Consider the following 16717-nt stretch of genomic DNA (forward strand, 5'->3'; position numbering starts at 1 on the left):
ATCAACCTATGTAATACAGCACATCAATAAAAAGAAGGGAGAAAAATGGTCATCTCAATTAACCCAGAAAAAAAGAATTTAACAAATTCTAGCACACTTTCATGGTAAAAACACTCAGAGAACTAGGAATAGAAGTGCAAACAAATCAAAACCCCAGTGATATTCTACTTCATATCTATTAGGATGCATATAAAAAATAGAAAATAATAAGTGCTGATGAGGATGTGGAGAAATGGGGACCCTGTACATTACTGGTGAGAATACAAAATGTTTCAGAAGCTATAGGAAAAAGTTTGACAGTTCTCCATAATTTAAACATAGAATTACCATATTACCCAGAAGTTCCACTCCTAGATGTACAGTTGACCCTTGAACAACATGGATTTGAACTGTGCAAGTCCACTTATATGTGGATTTTTTCAATGGTAAATACAGTACTACAAGATCCACAGTTGGTTGAATCTGTGGATGTGACAGATACTAAGGGTGGACTCTAAAGTTATACGTGAATTTTCAACTTTGCAGGGGATCAACATCCCTAACCCTCTTGTTGTTCAAGTGTCAACTGTGTACTCAAAGTAACTGAAAACAAGTACTCAAACAAGTACATGTACAAGCACGTTCATAGCAACACAATTCACAGTAGCCAAAAGGTGGAGATAGCCCAAATGTCCATCATGTGATAAATGTATAAACAAATTGTGGTGTATACATGCAATGAAATATTACCCAACTACAAAAGGAATGAAGTACTGATGCACGCTAAAACAAGGATGAACCTCCAAAACATCCTTCTGTGTGAAAGAAGGCAGACACAAAAGATCATATACTGTATGATTCCATCAATAAGAAACATCCAGAATAAATAAATGCATACAGATAGGATGCAGATTGGACGTTGCCAGGGGCTAGAAGGAGGGAATGGATAGAAATTGCTTAGTTAGTAAGAGGTTTTGCTTTGGAGTGAGGGTGATGTCTTGGAACTAGATAGAGGTGGTGGTTGCTCAACATTGTGAAGCCACCAAATGCCACTGACTTGTTCACATTATAATGGTTAATTTTATGTTATGTGATTTCACCTCAATAAATTATGTTTTTAATGTCGGAAATATATAACAAAATCTTCATAAAGTTATAAAAAATTATAAAGCTCAATTTCCCTAAGTTATCAAACTAAAATACTGTAACGGAAATATTCATATTAAGCAAAATATCAGTACAATTCTTATATATTTACTATTTCTAACAACACACAGTGAAATGAATTAAACTTCCTTTACCCTTGACCCATGGAGTTTCTAAGCCGTGGGGCTGACAGCTCTGGGACTGTTATAGTTAATACAGAGGTTTTTCAGAACGTGCATATCTCAACAATTGAAAATATGAGTATGAAGTGGCACATACAGCATTTTCTTTTCACATGAAGCAGGTTGGAGAGAAAGAGCTTGAGAAGGCGGATGTACCTGGACATTCACCCTGCCATCTGCATAAATCTACAGAGTAGGAAAGAATTCGTTTCATCATTAATGGTATGCCCTAACCACTAGCAATACCTTTCTGGTTTTTATGAGTGGATCTAGACGGCCAATGGGGTAATTCTGTTATACTCTATAGCACTCAGTTACAGCAAATTAGTTATATTGAATTAGGGTACATTGATGTCTACACTTTTGTGCTTACAGTTAATTGTGGCTTAGAAAAACTATTTTAGCCATAGGTATTCCTTTGTTTCCCATGAAAATTTGGAAGTGGAGGTTTGTCTAGTTCCTTTCAATGTGAACCCAGTGAGATTCTTTGAATAGGAAGGGAATCATATGACAGCAGTTCCCTCCTAAATTCAGAATGGGAATTGCTAGAGACTGAGTTGATAATAAAAAAACTGAATCAATGTGAGGTAACCTCTCTACTTGAAAAGTTTGACAAAGCAGAGGAAACGGTGCTAAATGATCTGTCAGGCAACTCATTTAAACTAGTCTCAAGGAGAGGAGAAGTATTTATTGTAAAATAGATTTTTAAAGGCCAGAGAATGAAAGGGCTTAACAAAATTTGCACTAAAGAGAAAATTAGAAAACAGTACCAGTCCAAAATGAAATCTGTGTAGTAACCTGGTTATCTAGGAACTGATTACTCAATTTTATAAGTTAGCCTGTTTGTTTGTCTCCTTGCTACCCTAGGGTTGTACAGTTCCCTGCTTATTAGCATTGTGAAAACATAGGTAAATAATGAATGGACAACTGATTTGATGCTTTGTACAAACAGCCATGGCTTTCAAGTCCTACTCAGAGACAACAGGCATGACTCTTGAAAGAAAGGAATCCCTTGTTGCACTGACCATGAAAAAAACAACAACCGTATAGGTGTGTGTTATCATCTTCATCCAATTTGACCTTTCATAAAGCTAGGTCCAATAGTTGAAGGTAGAGGAGGGCTATGAGCTTCTTACCAAAAACCTTGTTGCCAGGACTCATGTTTTAATTAAAATAACTGAAATTTCTCTCAAATATTTATCCACAAACAGACAGAATAGTTATACAAACTCTTTTTGTGAATTCATTGCATGCAAAGTATACTTCAGTCAGATAGGATAAGTCTAATGTTAGAATCAGCTAAACATCTGGTCATGTCATATGATGGGATCCCTAAGTGAGAAACAGGACACAGAAATTGAGTCACAGCCTAGAAATCACTTGGAAGGGCACTAGCTCATGGGTTCATGTGATTATAATGTAACATTTAGGCCAAGTTGGAGGTGTCTACACAATCTAGCTAGATAACCTACACATATTGACACATATTTCATCAGTTTTTCTATCATTTTTATTTTAACTAACAGAGCTTATAGTGTACCTTTAGATAGTAATATTTGAAGGTTGTGGAATCCTCCTTTCCATGGTAGATTTTTGATTAAGTTCATTAAAATACTACATAATATTACTGGATTGTGGGCTTTTAATTGTGCTAATTTAAATGTTAACTGTCTGCTTCTAGGACATAAATTCCAGCTAATTTATACACATCTGTGCATCTCACTATGTTGTAAGAGTTTACAGTAAATTATAGAAAAATCAGTCCTTACTATTGATGGCAACTCTTGCAGAATCTTTCAGAGGCTTCTCTTTTAAATTGTGAAACTGTATTTTCACATTAGGTGGAAATTGGTAAGATCATGAGAATATGAGAAAAAGCCAGTGAGAAGCTGTAGATAGGATTCAAAACATTTTCTTTCTAGGACATTTTCTTATCCATAGAAATTCTGGAGATGATGATTTCTAATATGACCATCCTGATGCCTATCTCTCCTTAAATTCCTTTCAAAAATGGGATGTCAGGGCTAGAAGATGGTTTTATCGTTTATTCTACTACATGTAGTGTTGGGAAGAAAAATGTTATCAAAATGATTATTGGTAGGGTGATCATATAATTCATTGTACAATTCCCACACTTGACAATGAAAGGAAAATGTTAGCAACCATAATGCCGGGGTAATAGGTATAAATGGGGCCTATCCCAAGCAAAATTTTGATGTCTGGGCATCTTAATTATAGGTGAAAATCAGATTAAATGAGGATAGATAAGAGCTCCTAATTATAATTTGTAATCTTATATAGGTCTTTTAATAAATATTCTAATTAACATTTTAAATATTAAAATGTAAAATAAATCTATATTTATCTGATTAAAATCTGTATTTCCAAATGGCAGGGAAATAAAAATAATAATCTAAGAAAATTCAATAAAGTGATTCATATAATTACAAATCCTATTATTTAAGTCAAATTAGTTATATATTAAATAGGGGTAAACAAAATAAGGTATACATGTAAGGCAATGGACACAATAATTAAGACCATGAGACAATAAGATTAACTTGAGGACAAAAGAGAATAATCAAACACTTTAAGAAATACAAATCAGTAAAGAACATGGACATTTAATTTTAATAGCAAATTGAAACAATAACACAAATGAAATGAAGATGATAGTTATATCTAATAAAACTGAGGGCCTTTTCAGTATTTATGTAATTCAACTTTTATTCCTTTGTATGCCACTCTTCATGCATGTTTATAGAGAAAAGTAAAGCTGATAGAAAAGCTTTAATAGAAACATTTACAAGGAAGTTGATGAGCTCTCACTGAAAAATATCTCTCTTTAAAGATATTAATTTATTTTAAAAGTGTTAAAATTGTGTCCACCATAAAATTTCTAGATGCAGGCAATGCATGAACAAAAATCATAGTATACATTTTAAGTTGATAACATCAAATTATGTAAACCAAAATAGCATAAAAGTAAAAAATACAAGGCAAATGAACTAAATAGTTCAAAGGAAGTTCGAAACAATTTAAAATGTATGGCTTCAATTTATGGGACTTTGTTATAGAGCGTGTTAATGGTTCACAAGCATTGCACTGCATAATTGCTTCAGTGGACTTGGTCTTTTAAACAAGAAGTTGTATATAAAGGATTTAAATTACAAATGGTCCTTTTACTTCCAGCTGTACAAAGTGTTTTATTTATGTCACCTTTAATATACCCTATGTAAATTCTCTCCAACCTGAATAGACATGCCATCAGAAGATACCTATTATAAAGCTATGATCAATATTAAGTACATGCAATAATATTAAAGAAGGCAGAATTCTATGTGGAATAATATGCTACAGTGAATTCTATATATTATAGCAAGCCATTTTAATTTAAAATGTTAGAATTAATTTCATATTTGAAAATATTTACCGGTCTAGAATGCATAGTCTTGAAAAGGCAGTATATTGATCATGATAGACAATATTTGATGTAGGAAAACTCCCTAAATCTTGGTGGCTTAATATAAGGTAATTTTTTTTTTTTTTTTTGGCAGGGAGTGGGTATTTGTATATGACAATGCATTAATGATATTTGTTTTATCTATGTTGTTAATTGCCAAATAATAGTAATCTTAAATATCTCAGAAATGTCTTTTATGTTTTTTCATTGAGTTATAATTAACTCAATATTGTTTTAGTTTCAGATGTATAACATAGTGATTTAACATTTTTATACATTATGACATGATCACTGCAATAAGACCAGTTACCTTCCATCACCACACATAGTTGTTACAATATTACTGACTATAGTCCCTATGTGGACATTTTATCCCCGTGACTATTTTTTCCTCTTAATTCCCCTCACCTATTTCATCCATCTGCCCACACTCCTCCCTTCTGGCAGCCACCTGTTTGTTCTCTGTATCTGTGATTCTGCTTCTGTTTTGTTTTGCTTGTTCATTTGTTTTGTTTTTTAGATTCTACATATAAGTGAAATCTTACATTATTTGTTTTTCTCTGTCTGACTTATCTCACTTAGCATAATACACTCCAGGTCCATCCATATTGCTGCAAATGACAAGATTTCATTATTTTTAATGGGTGAGCAATATTCCATATATGTATGTGTGTGTGTGTATATATATGTATATATATATATATATATATATATATATATATATATATATATATATATATATATATATATATATATATATGTCAGGGTTAGGGTTAGGCTTAGGGTTAAGGCTGTTATAGTAGTTCTATTTATGGTTCTTTGAAAAAACTTCATACTGTTTTCCATAATGGGTGCACCAATTTATATTTCCACCTATAGTACATGAGAGGTCCCTTTTCTTCACATCTTTGACAAACTTATTTCTTATCTTTTTGATAATAGCCATTCTAACAAGTGTGAGTTAGTATATCACTGTGATTTTGATTTGCATTTCCCTAATTATTAGTGATGTTGAGCACCTTTTTATGTGCCTATTGGCCATCTGTATGTCTCATTTGGGAAAAGAAAAGTCTATTCAGGGCCTTTGCCCACTTCTTAATTGAAATGTTTGGTTTTTTGATACTGAGTTGTACGAGTTCTTTATATATTTTGGATTTCACTCCCTTATCAGATGTATAATTTGTTAATATCTTTTCCTATTCAGTAGGTTGTCTTTTCATTTCATTGATAGTTTTCTTCCCTGTGCAAAAGTTTTTAGTTTGATGTACTCCCATTTGTTTATTTTTGCTTTTGTTGCTTCTGCCTGAGGAGACATATCCAAAAAAATATTGCTAAGACCTATGTCAAAGAGCATACTGCCTTGGTTTTCTTCTAGGAGTTTTATGGTTTCAGGTCTTACATGTAAGTTTTTAATACATTTTGAGTTCATTTTTGTATATGGTCAAAGAAGGTGGTCCAGTTTGATTCTTTTGCATATAACTATCCATTTTTCCCAACATGATTTTTTGAAGAAACTGTCTTTTCCCTGTTCTATATTCTTTCTCTTTGGTTTTAGATTAATTGACCACATGAGCATGGGTTTATTTCTGGACTTTTATTCTGTTCAATTAATCTGTTTGTCTGATTTTTCTCTGTACTATATTGGTTTTGATTACTTTGTATATGTAAATTATAGCTTTGTAGTATAATTCCAAGTCTGGGAGCATGTTGTCTCCTGCTGTATTCTTTTCCTCAACATTGCCTTGGCTATTTGGGGTCTTTTGTGTTTCCAAACAAATTTTAGGATTATTTGTACTAGTTCAAAGAAAAATTTGTATTTTGATAGAGATTGCATTGAATCTGTAGATTGCTACATGTAAGAAGAATATTTTAATGATATTGATTCTTCCAATCCGTGAGCACAGAATAACTTTCAATTTATTAGTGTCTTCTTCAATTTCTTTCATCAGTGTCTTACAGATTTCAGAGTACCAGTCTTTCATCTCCTTAGTTAAATTTATGCCTAGGTATTTTATTCTTTTTGATGCAATTGTTGATGAGATTGTCTTCTTTGTTTCTTTTTCTGATATTTCTGTATTAGTGTATAGAAATGCAACTTATTTCTGTATATTAAATTTTTATCCTGCAAAGTTATTGAATTAATTTACTAGTTCTAATAAGTTTTTGCTGGAGTCTTTATGTTTTCTATATATAAGGAGAGAAATATAGTTTTATGTCATCTGCAAATAGTGACAGTTTGATATCATCCTTTCCAATTTGGATGTATTTTATTTATTTTTCTTGTCTAATTGCTGTGGCTAGGACTTTTGAAAATATTTATAATAAAGTGGTGAGAGTAGGCATGCTTGCCTTGTTACTGATCTTAGAGGAAAATCTTTCAGCATTTCACCATTGAGTATGATGTTAACTGTGGGTTTGTCATACATGGCCTTTATTATTTTGCAGTATCTTCCCTCTGTACCCACTGTGGTGAGAGTTTTTATCATAAATGGATGTTGAATTTTGTCAAAAGCTTTCTCTGCCTCTATTGATATGATTATATGATATTCATCCTTCAATTTGTTAATGTAGTGTATCACATTGATTGATTTATGGGTGTTAATTCATCCTTGCAACTGTGGAATGAAACCCAGTTGATAATGGTGTATGATCCTTTTAATGTATTGTTGAATTCAGTTTGCTAATATTTTGTTAAGGATTTCTGCTGCTATGTTATCAAGGATATTGGCCTGTAATTTTCTTCTTTTTAAAATGTTGTTTTTGGTATTGAGGAAATGCTGGCCTTATAAAATGAATTTAGAAGTGTTTCCCTCTTTTCAATTTTTTGGAATAACTCTTTTTAAACGTTTGGTAGAATTTACCTGTGAAGCCATCTGAACATGGACTTTTGTTTTGGGGAGTTCTTAGAATTTTGTTACAAGTAATGGGTCTATTCAGATTTTCTATTTTTCCATACTCAGTCTTGGCAGATTGTATCTTTATAAGAATTTATTAATTTTCTAGGTGGTCTAATATGTTGGTGGTTTAATATTCTCTTATGACCATTTTTATTTCTGTGGTATTGGTTGTAATTCCTCCTCTTTCATCTCTAACTTTATTTATTTGGGCTCCCTCTTTTTACTGATGAGTCTGGGTACAAGTTTATCAATTTGCTTACCTTTTCAATGAACCAACTCTTAGTCTCACTGATCTTTTCTATTGCTTTTTTTTCTCTATTTCATTTATTTATGCTCTGATTTTTATTATTTCCTTCCTTCTACTAACTTTTGGCTTTGTTTGTTTTTCTTTTTGTAGTTTCTTTAAATGTACATTTAAATTGTTTATTTGAGAGTTTCCTTATTTCTTAAGGTAGGCCGGTATTGGCATGAACTTTCCACTTAGAACTGCTTTTGCTGTGTCTCATAGATTTTGAAGAGTTGTGTTTCATTTTTATTTATCTCAGGTAGTTTTCAATTTTCCTCTATGATTTCTTTGTTGACTTATTGGTTGTTTTGTAGTATGCTGTTCAGTCTCTACATGTTGGTGTTTTTCCAGTTTTCTTCTTGTAGTTGAATACTAGTTTCATACCATCGTGGTCATAAAAGATGCTTAATATTAGTTCAATCTTCTTACATTTATTTAGATATGTTCTGTGGCCTAACTTGTGATCTATCCTGGAGAATGTTCCCTGTGCACTTGAAAAGAATATATATTCTGCTGATTTTGGATGGAATATTCTGTATATATGTATTACAACTATCTGATATAATGTGTTGCTTAAGGCCTGTGTTTCCTTATGGATTTTCTGTCTGGATAAATCTATCTGGTATTGTAATTGGGCTATTAACGTCTTTTACTATTAATTGTATTGCTATTCCTCCTTTTATTTCTGTTAATATTTGCTTTATATATTTAGGTGCTCCTATGTTGTGTGCATAAATATTTACAAATATTACATTTTTTGGTTGGATTGACCCCTTTATCATTGCATAATGCCCTTCCTTGCCTTTTCTTATGGTCTTTGTTTTAAAGTCTATTTTGTCTGATATGAGTATTGCTACCACAGCTTTTCTTTCTTTTCCATTTGTGTGGAATATTTCTTTACCATCCCTTCACTTTCAGTATGCATGTCTTTAGATCTGAGGTAAGTCACTTATAGGCAGCATATAGATGGGGTCTCTCTTTTAATCCATTTATTTACCCTATGTCTTTTGATTAGAGCATTTAGTCCATTTACATTTAAAATAATTATTGGCAGGTATGTACTTATTGCCATTTTTTTGATTGTTTTCTGGTTGTTTTGTAGTTCTTTTCTGTTCTTGTCTTTTTCTCTTGGTTTCTTCCCTGTGGTTTGATGATGGTTTTTGGTTATCATGAGGTATATATATATATATATATATATACATATGTGTGTTTGTGTGTATATATATATATATATATATATATATATATATATATATATTCTTTTGAAGCTGATAGTTGTATAAGTCCAAAGGCATTCTAAAAGCACTGTATTTTTAATCCTCCATGCTTTATGTTTTTGTTGTTTTATTTTACATTTTTTATTTTTTGTATCCCTTAACTACTTACTGTAGTTATAGTTTATTTTCTTACTTTTTTCTTTTAACTTTCATACTAACTTTTTAAGTGGCTGATCCACTGCCTTTACTATATATTTGCCTTTATCAGTGAGATTTTTCCTTTCATATATTTTCTTGTTTCCAGTTGTGGCATTTTCTTTTTGGCTTAAAGAAGAATCATTAACATTTCTTGTAAGGTCAGTCTAGTGGTGATGAATTCCTTTAGCTTTTGCTTTCATGGAAAACTCTTTACCTCTCCTGCAATTCTAAATGATAATCTTGCCTAATAAAATATTCTAGGTTGTTTTTTTTTTTTTTTTCTTTCAGCTCTTTAGATGTATCTTGCCACTACCTTTTGTCCTGTAAAGTTTCTGCTGAAAATCAGCTGATAGTCTTGTGAGGTTTCATTTTGTATGTGACTAGTTTTTTTCTCTTGTTGCCTTAAAAATTCTCTCTTTATATTTAACTTTTGCTATTTTAATTATTATATGTCTAAGTGTAGATATTTGGGGATTCATCTTGTTTGGGACTCTCTGTGTTTCCTGGACCTGTAGGCCTGGTTTCCTTTTCCAGGTTAGAGAAGTTTCTTGTCACTGTTTTTTCAGATAAGTTTCTGTTTCTTTTTCTCTTTCTCATCATTCTGGGACCTCTATAGTGCAGATGTTAGTATGCTTGATCTGGCAGTCCCTTAAACTATCCTTATTTTAATTTTTTTTTTCTTTTTGCTGCTCTGAATTGATGATCTCCACTAGTCTATCTTCCAGATTGCTTATTCATTCTTCTGTATCATCTAATCTGCTGGTGATTCCTTCTATTGTACTTTTTATATCATATTTTGTATTTTTCTGACTGGTTATTTTTATATTCTCTAAGTCTTTGCTGATTCTTGCTGAGTTTCTCCATTCATCTCCCAAGTTCGGTGAGCTTCCTTATGACTGTTTCTTTGAATTCTGTCAGGTAAATTACTTATCTTCATTTGATTAAGGCTTGTTTCCTGTGGTTTTATTTGCTTTTCATTTGGATCATATTCATCTGTCTCCTCATTTTGTTTAACTTTTTGTTATGAATTAGGTTAAACAGTTATTTCTCATGGTCTTGAAGGAGTGGCAGTGGGTAGAGTGCTTGCACCTGGAAACTTTGGCAGCCTGGCTGGGGCTATAGCAGACCCTGGCTGGGGTCAGTTCCTAGACCAAGGCCAACTTGGTGATCTGGCTGGGGCTGAGGCAGGCATGGGCCAGGAGGAGTCCAAGGGGAACTCAAACAATGGTGCTTGCTGGTGTCTCTGACCCTGGAGAGAACTCCAGCAGTTCTCTGCCTGTTTGGCAGAATCCCTAGAGTTAGTAAATGAATTTACTTCTCGTTTAGTCTTGGTGCCCTTTAAACTACTGATTTTTCATTGTGACCTTGGGTGGGCAAGTCTGTGCTCATGACCCTCAGCAATATCCCTTCCTACTACAGATTGCCACATAGAGGACGGGGTTAACATGGATACTGTTTTTCCATCTTTTCTATGTGGTCCTTCTGTGTACACTACCTGTACAATCAGCCCTCAGGTCTTCAAGAGAAATCATTCTATATGTAGGTATAGATTCATTGTCTCTGTTGGAGGAGGTAAACCCAGGGACTTCCTACATCACCATCTTTGACCACTCCTCAAAGTACAGTTTATTTCAAATTCATACCATATTCCCCAACCAGTCAACTGGAGTTCTACTATATGGAGACATTTAGGGACCAAGGCTGTTGGAGGCTCCTAGTATACTATATGGCCTCCCTGGTCACAATAACAAGGAAAAAGACAGATGGAGTATTCTCTACTTCCCTTGGAGTGACACATGTCAGTATCAAGACAGACCAGTGGCCCAAGCTAACAATGTCCTAGCCTACCTCTAAGTGTGATAGAACAGTGGTCCCCAACCTTTTTGGCACTAGGGACTGGTTTCATTGAAAAAAATTTCCACTGACTGGGGGGATGGGGGGATGGTTTCAGGATGATTCAAGCACATTACATTTGTTGTGCACTTTATTTCTATTATTACTACATTGTAATATATAATGAAATAATTATACAACTCACCATAATGAAGAATCAGTGGGGGCCCTGAGCTTGTTTTCACTTGCCACTCACTGATAACGTTTTGATATGAGTCTGCGAGCAATTGATTTATTATGGTCTCTGTGCAGTCAAACCTCTCGGCTAATGACAATCTGTATTTGCAGCTGCTCCCCAGCGCTCGCATCACCACATCAGCTCCACCTCAGATCATCAGGCATTAGATTCTCATAAGGAGCATGCAACCTAGATCCCTTGCATGCGCAGTTCACAGTAGGGTTGGTGTTCCTATGAGAATCTAATGCCACCACTGATCTCACAGGAGGAGAAGCTTAGGTGGTAATGTGAGCAATGGGGAGCATCTGTAAATATGGAAGAAGCTTCGCTCACTCGCTCACTGCTCACGTCGTGCTGTGCGGCCCAGTTCTTAACAGGCCGTGGACCAGTACCGGTCCATGGCCCGGGGGTTGGGGACCCCTGTGCTAGAAAATAAAGGTAGCAGATGTAGCAACAAAGTGAAAAGAGCTGTGGATTATTTATGGCTCTTGTTACATAATTGGCTACTGGTATTATTCTGGACTGGTCACATAACTCCCTTAAACCTCAGGTTCTTCATCTATAAAATGGGAGAATAATAATGAATGATCTTTATGGCCCTCTCCAACTCTAAAATTCAGTGACATCAATATGTAAGCAAATAGACAACATGTAAATGCACATAAATACACATGATTCTGTTCCAATAAAACTTTGTTTACAAAACCAGGCAATAGGCCAGATTTGGCTCATACACCATAGTTTACCAACCCTTGATCTAGAGCAGTCCCTGTTGGAGAGGTTACACCTTTTTCTTCCTCCACTGTTTAATAGATACTCAGAAAGGATTTAGTACATTAAAATTAAAAATTTCAAATGTAATAGAAATGGGATGAGGGAAATTTCTCAAGTTTTAGAAGACTTGCACACTCTTCTGCTCTTCTTATATTTTCTGTCTAGAACCTCTGAAGATGTAATTTTCAGCCTAAGAGTGTACAGGCATGCCTCATTTTATTGCATTTCACTTTATCGCACTTTGCAGATATTGCACTTTAACAAATGAATGTTTGTGGCAACCCCGACACAAACACTACCCGTTTTATAGTGTTAGTGAAAACACATGTAGTATAATTTTATAAGTCTAGAGAGCTTAAGATTATAGCACAGAAGATGATTTTATATAAAACTTGTAAATGTAAGTTGGGGGTTCAGATATATTTTATATATATAGTAAAATCTATGATTCTAAGAAAAATAATTTATCAAAGCAGGGAACCCAGGTATCTAAGTTGATGGGTGGAAATGTCCATCCTAAGAGCTGGGTTAGAGCAGAGGTTCTATACTTCTTGTATCTCTGAAAATCAAGGCTATATCCAAATGAGTAGATCAATACATGAAGCAAGCCACACTAAAATGTAGCAATTAATGACCACCTTTACCACAGAAATCCATGTGTCATAGATTGTCTGTGATATATCTTTTCAAAGACTCATAAATCTCATCCAAAATTCCCTAAACCTTTTGAGTAAACAAGCTTTTTTCTTCATCAGAGATAAAGTCAAGAATCAGAAGTGAGTTGTATGTCCTCTTCCAAATACATACTTTTCCTACTCTATTCTCCAGATAAGAGGAATAAGGAGGCATATCAAAGTTTAAGTAATTCCTAAGCCAAAATCTTTGTTCTCAATTTGGTCTTATACATCCTTGGGACAAATGTCTTTCTTGCTCTATATATTGTTTTTGTTTGTCTAATTATTTTACAGTTTACTAACATGGATTACAATTTTCACAATACACCATGACATTTCAACACTTATCTAGTTTCATTTTCTACCCCACCCCTCTGGAAATTTAAATAAAAATACAAAACAATGGTAGGGTGAAGAAAGATTATTATTCTTATCACACGAACTTTCCTTCATCAAAAATGGTGTCAGCAGGGTCAGGGGTGTGGCCTAATTTCTATTCTTATCTGGCTTGGAACCTGAGTCAGTTTGGTTAAAAAAACCCAAAAACAAAAATAAAAACTTTATCTTTTTTGAAATGGGTCAACCTCTTCTTTCAAAAAGAATTGCATGATGTATAAGCCTGAGTCTAATCAGGAGACAACCTACAGAGTTATTTCAAAGGGATATAAAGAATGATTATGTTAAAGAGGAGATTAACTATTAAGATATCAAATTTATATCTAAAATCCACACTACATCTGAAGGAGCATACCCGAGGGAGAAAAATCTGAAAAAGGGAAGCCTTCTCTTCTCAAAGCTGGACTTAGAACCTCATTGGAGAAGGTGTGGTGCAGTCACTGGATAGCATAGATATTTTTGGGTTTCATGAGCTAGAGCTGGTCTACTATAGTCAGTCAAGTAGGAAATAACCGTCTAGGGTACAAACAAGCCAAGGCTGGTGTGCCGTTGCCTAAGATGAACTGGGGCACTGTTTCATACGAGAGGACTGGAGTTGGCAGTGTCTGCTTGGGGAAGAGTTGGGAAGGTGGCCATTGAATCCAGATTTGGGTAGTCTATTGTTGCGGGACTGTGTGCTTTGGGCATGCAGCTGGGACAGGTCACCACTAGATGTCTCCACATAGCTGCACCTCTGACTGTGCAGCAGGAGTAGAAAATTAATTAATTAAAAAACCCCACAACACACCATAATGAGCAATAAAAACACCCTTCCTTCTACTATATCCTTCTAGTACACTCTGTAGATAAAGCTTAACACTGTGCTCACTGTAAAGAAGAAGTGCTTAAGGAGTCCAGTACAATTTTAGAGACCAGATGCTGAAAGGTGAATTTTGAGGGGCAATAAATTGATAATTGATATACATGGATAAGCCAGCCATTGTCTTCCTCATTGTACATCTGAACTTTGAGCAATATGAAGCGTGGGGCACTGACCCTCTGCAGCTGAAAATCTGCATAACTTATAGTCAGCCCTCCAAATATGCAGTTCCTCTATATGGGAGGTTTCACATCCATGATTCAACCAACAGTGAATCATGTAGTGTTGTAGTATTTACTTTGGGAAAAAAAATCTATCTTTAAGTGGACCCACACAATTCAAACCCGTGTCGTTCTAGATAAAATATAGTTAACAAATATTCCATCAGTATGAGGAAAATTGTAGATTAATTTTAAATAATTGTGTTTATATCTTCTTTGCTGTCTATAAAGACATTTTATATGAAGTTGGAGCATTTGTATCAGGGACTGTTGGCCGGATGTCATGCTAAACTTATCAACTGGTCCAGATTATTTTCAATGTAATCCCCCCAATTTTTAGTATCTTTCAACTAATTTTTCTCTTTCCACATAAATTATTTATCTCTAGTATACTCATTGTAACCCAGTAAAAGAAGAATGCCACATCCCAACATTCATATAGGAAGAATAAAACTGATCAGATAAATTATTGTAGGACTTTCTCTGTTCTATAACACATAGCTGTGATTGGAATGGTTAATAAACAGATTAAAATTTGAAACAATTTTTTTTTTTTTTTTTTTTTTTTTTGGTAAGAAGTGGATTTATTTAGAGAGAAACACACTCCACAGACAGAGTGTGGGCCATCTCAGAAGGTGAGAAAAGGCCAAAACAATTATTTTTTGATTGGTTAATATAATAATGACCTATGTATTTATTGTATTTATATTATATTGTATGTAGTTTTTAAAACGAAAGATGGAGAGGCAAGTAACTTCAGCAAGTTGGTAGAATAGGAGTTTCTAGTGATCATCCCCTTGAGGAAACATCAATTTGAACAACTATCCATGTACAAAAATACCTTCACAGAAGCTATGAATTCCAGGTAAATGATTGCAGGGAGAAGCACAGAAATAAGAGAAGACACATTGAAGAGGGTAGGAAAGACAGTTTCATATTATGCACTTTCTTCCCACCCCCTGTGTGGAGAGAGACACTTTCCCTGTGGTGGGGAGAGTAAAGGGAGTAACCAACGTTATTGCAGACTCCAGCACAGAGCTGCACCAGTGTCAGGCCAGCCTCTGTGGCTCAGGCTCCAGGTGGGCTCCCATGGACTCAGTCTCCTGGCCCATCCCTGTATCAGGTTAGACTCCAGACTCCAGGCTGGACCAACCCAGTGCCATGCTGGCCTCTAAAGACCCAGTAACCAGGTTTACCCCAGGAGTACCTGGTATCTGGTCAGCCCCCAGTGACACAGTATCTAGGCTTGTCCTTGCAGACTCTGGTTCCAGGCCCACCACCTTGGACTCAAGTACCAGGCCCACCCACAGATTCAAAACCCAGGCCTTCTCCAGTGGACTTAGGCTCCAGTCTTGTCTCCATGGATCAAGGGACCATAAAAAACAAGAAATAGAAATTCTAGAATTGAAGAACACAATTATTGAACTGAATAATTCAGTAGAGAACTTCAACAACAGACTCAAAGAAAAACAGAAACAGTGAGCTCATAAATAGGTCATTTAATATCCAGTCAGAAGATCAATAACAACAACAAAAAAGAAAAAAAAGGAAAAAAAAAAATAACAATGAAGAAAGCCTATGTGAATTAAGAGAAATAATCTATGCATTATTGGAACCCCCAGAGGAAAAGAGAGGGAAAGAGGGGCAGAAAGCTTATATAAATAAATAATGGTTAAGAACTTCCCAAATATAAGAAAAGATCTAGAAATTTAAGTTCATGGAGCTCATATATCTCCCAAAATATTCGATCTAAAAAGATCCTCTTCATGATGCATTAAAACTGTCTAAAATCAAAGACAAAAATAAATATTTAAAAGCAGCAAGATAAAATAATTCCTCACATAAAAAGGAGCCCCATAAGTTTATCAACAGACTTCTCAGCAAAATCCTTACAGGCAAGGAAAGAGTAAGATAATATATTTGATATATCCAAAATGATGGAGAAAACAAAACAAAACAAAACAAACAAACAAACAAACATAACAAACAAAAAAACCCAATCCTGCCAACCAATAATAATTTTCCCCACAAGGATGTTCTTCAGAAATGAAGAAGAGATTAACACTTTTCTGAGGGAAAAAAAAAAAAAAAAATGGGTGTTTGTAACCACTAGGCATGCCTTACAAGAAATGCAAAAGAGAGTTCTTCAAGTTGAAATAATTTGAAAACTTATAAAAGTATAAAACTCATTGTAAAGGTGAGAATATTGTCAAATTCAGAATACTTTAATACTGTACTGGTGGTATGTAAATCACTTTTAACTCTGGTATAAAGGTTAAAAGACAGAAGTATTAAAATAACTATAGCTACAATGTGTGAATAAATACAACATATATAAAATATATAAATTGTGA

This window comes from Balaenoptera ricei, chromosome 12 (genome assembly GCF_028023285.1).
Source record: "Balaenoptera ricei isolate mBalRic1 chromosome 12, mBalRic1.hap2, whole genome shotgun sequence".
NCBI lineage: Eukaryota > Metazoa > Chordata > Mammalia > Artiodactyla > Balaenopteridae > Balaenoptera > Balaenoptera ricei.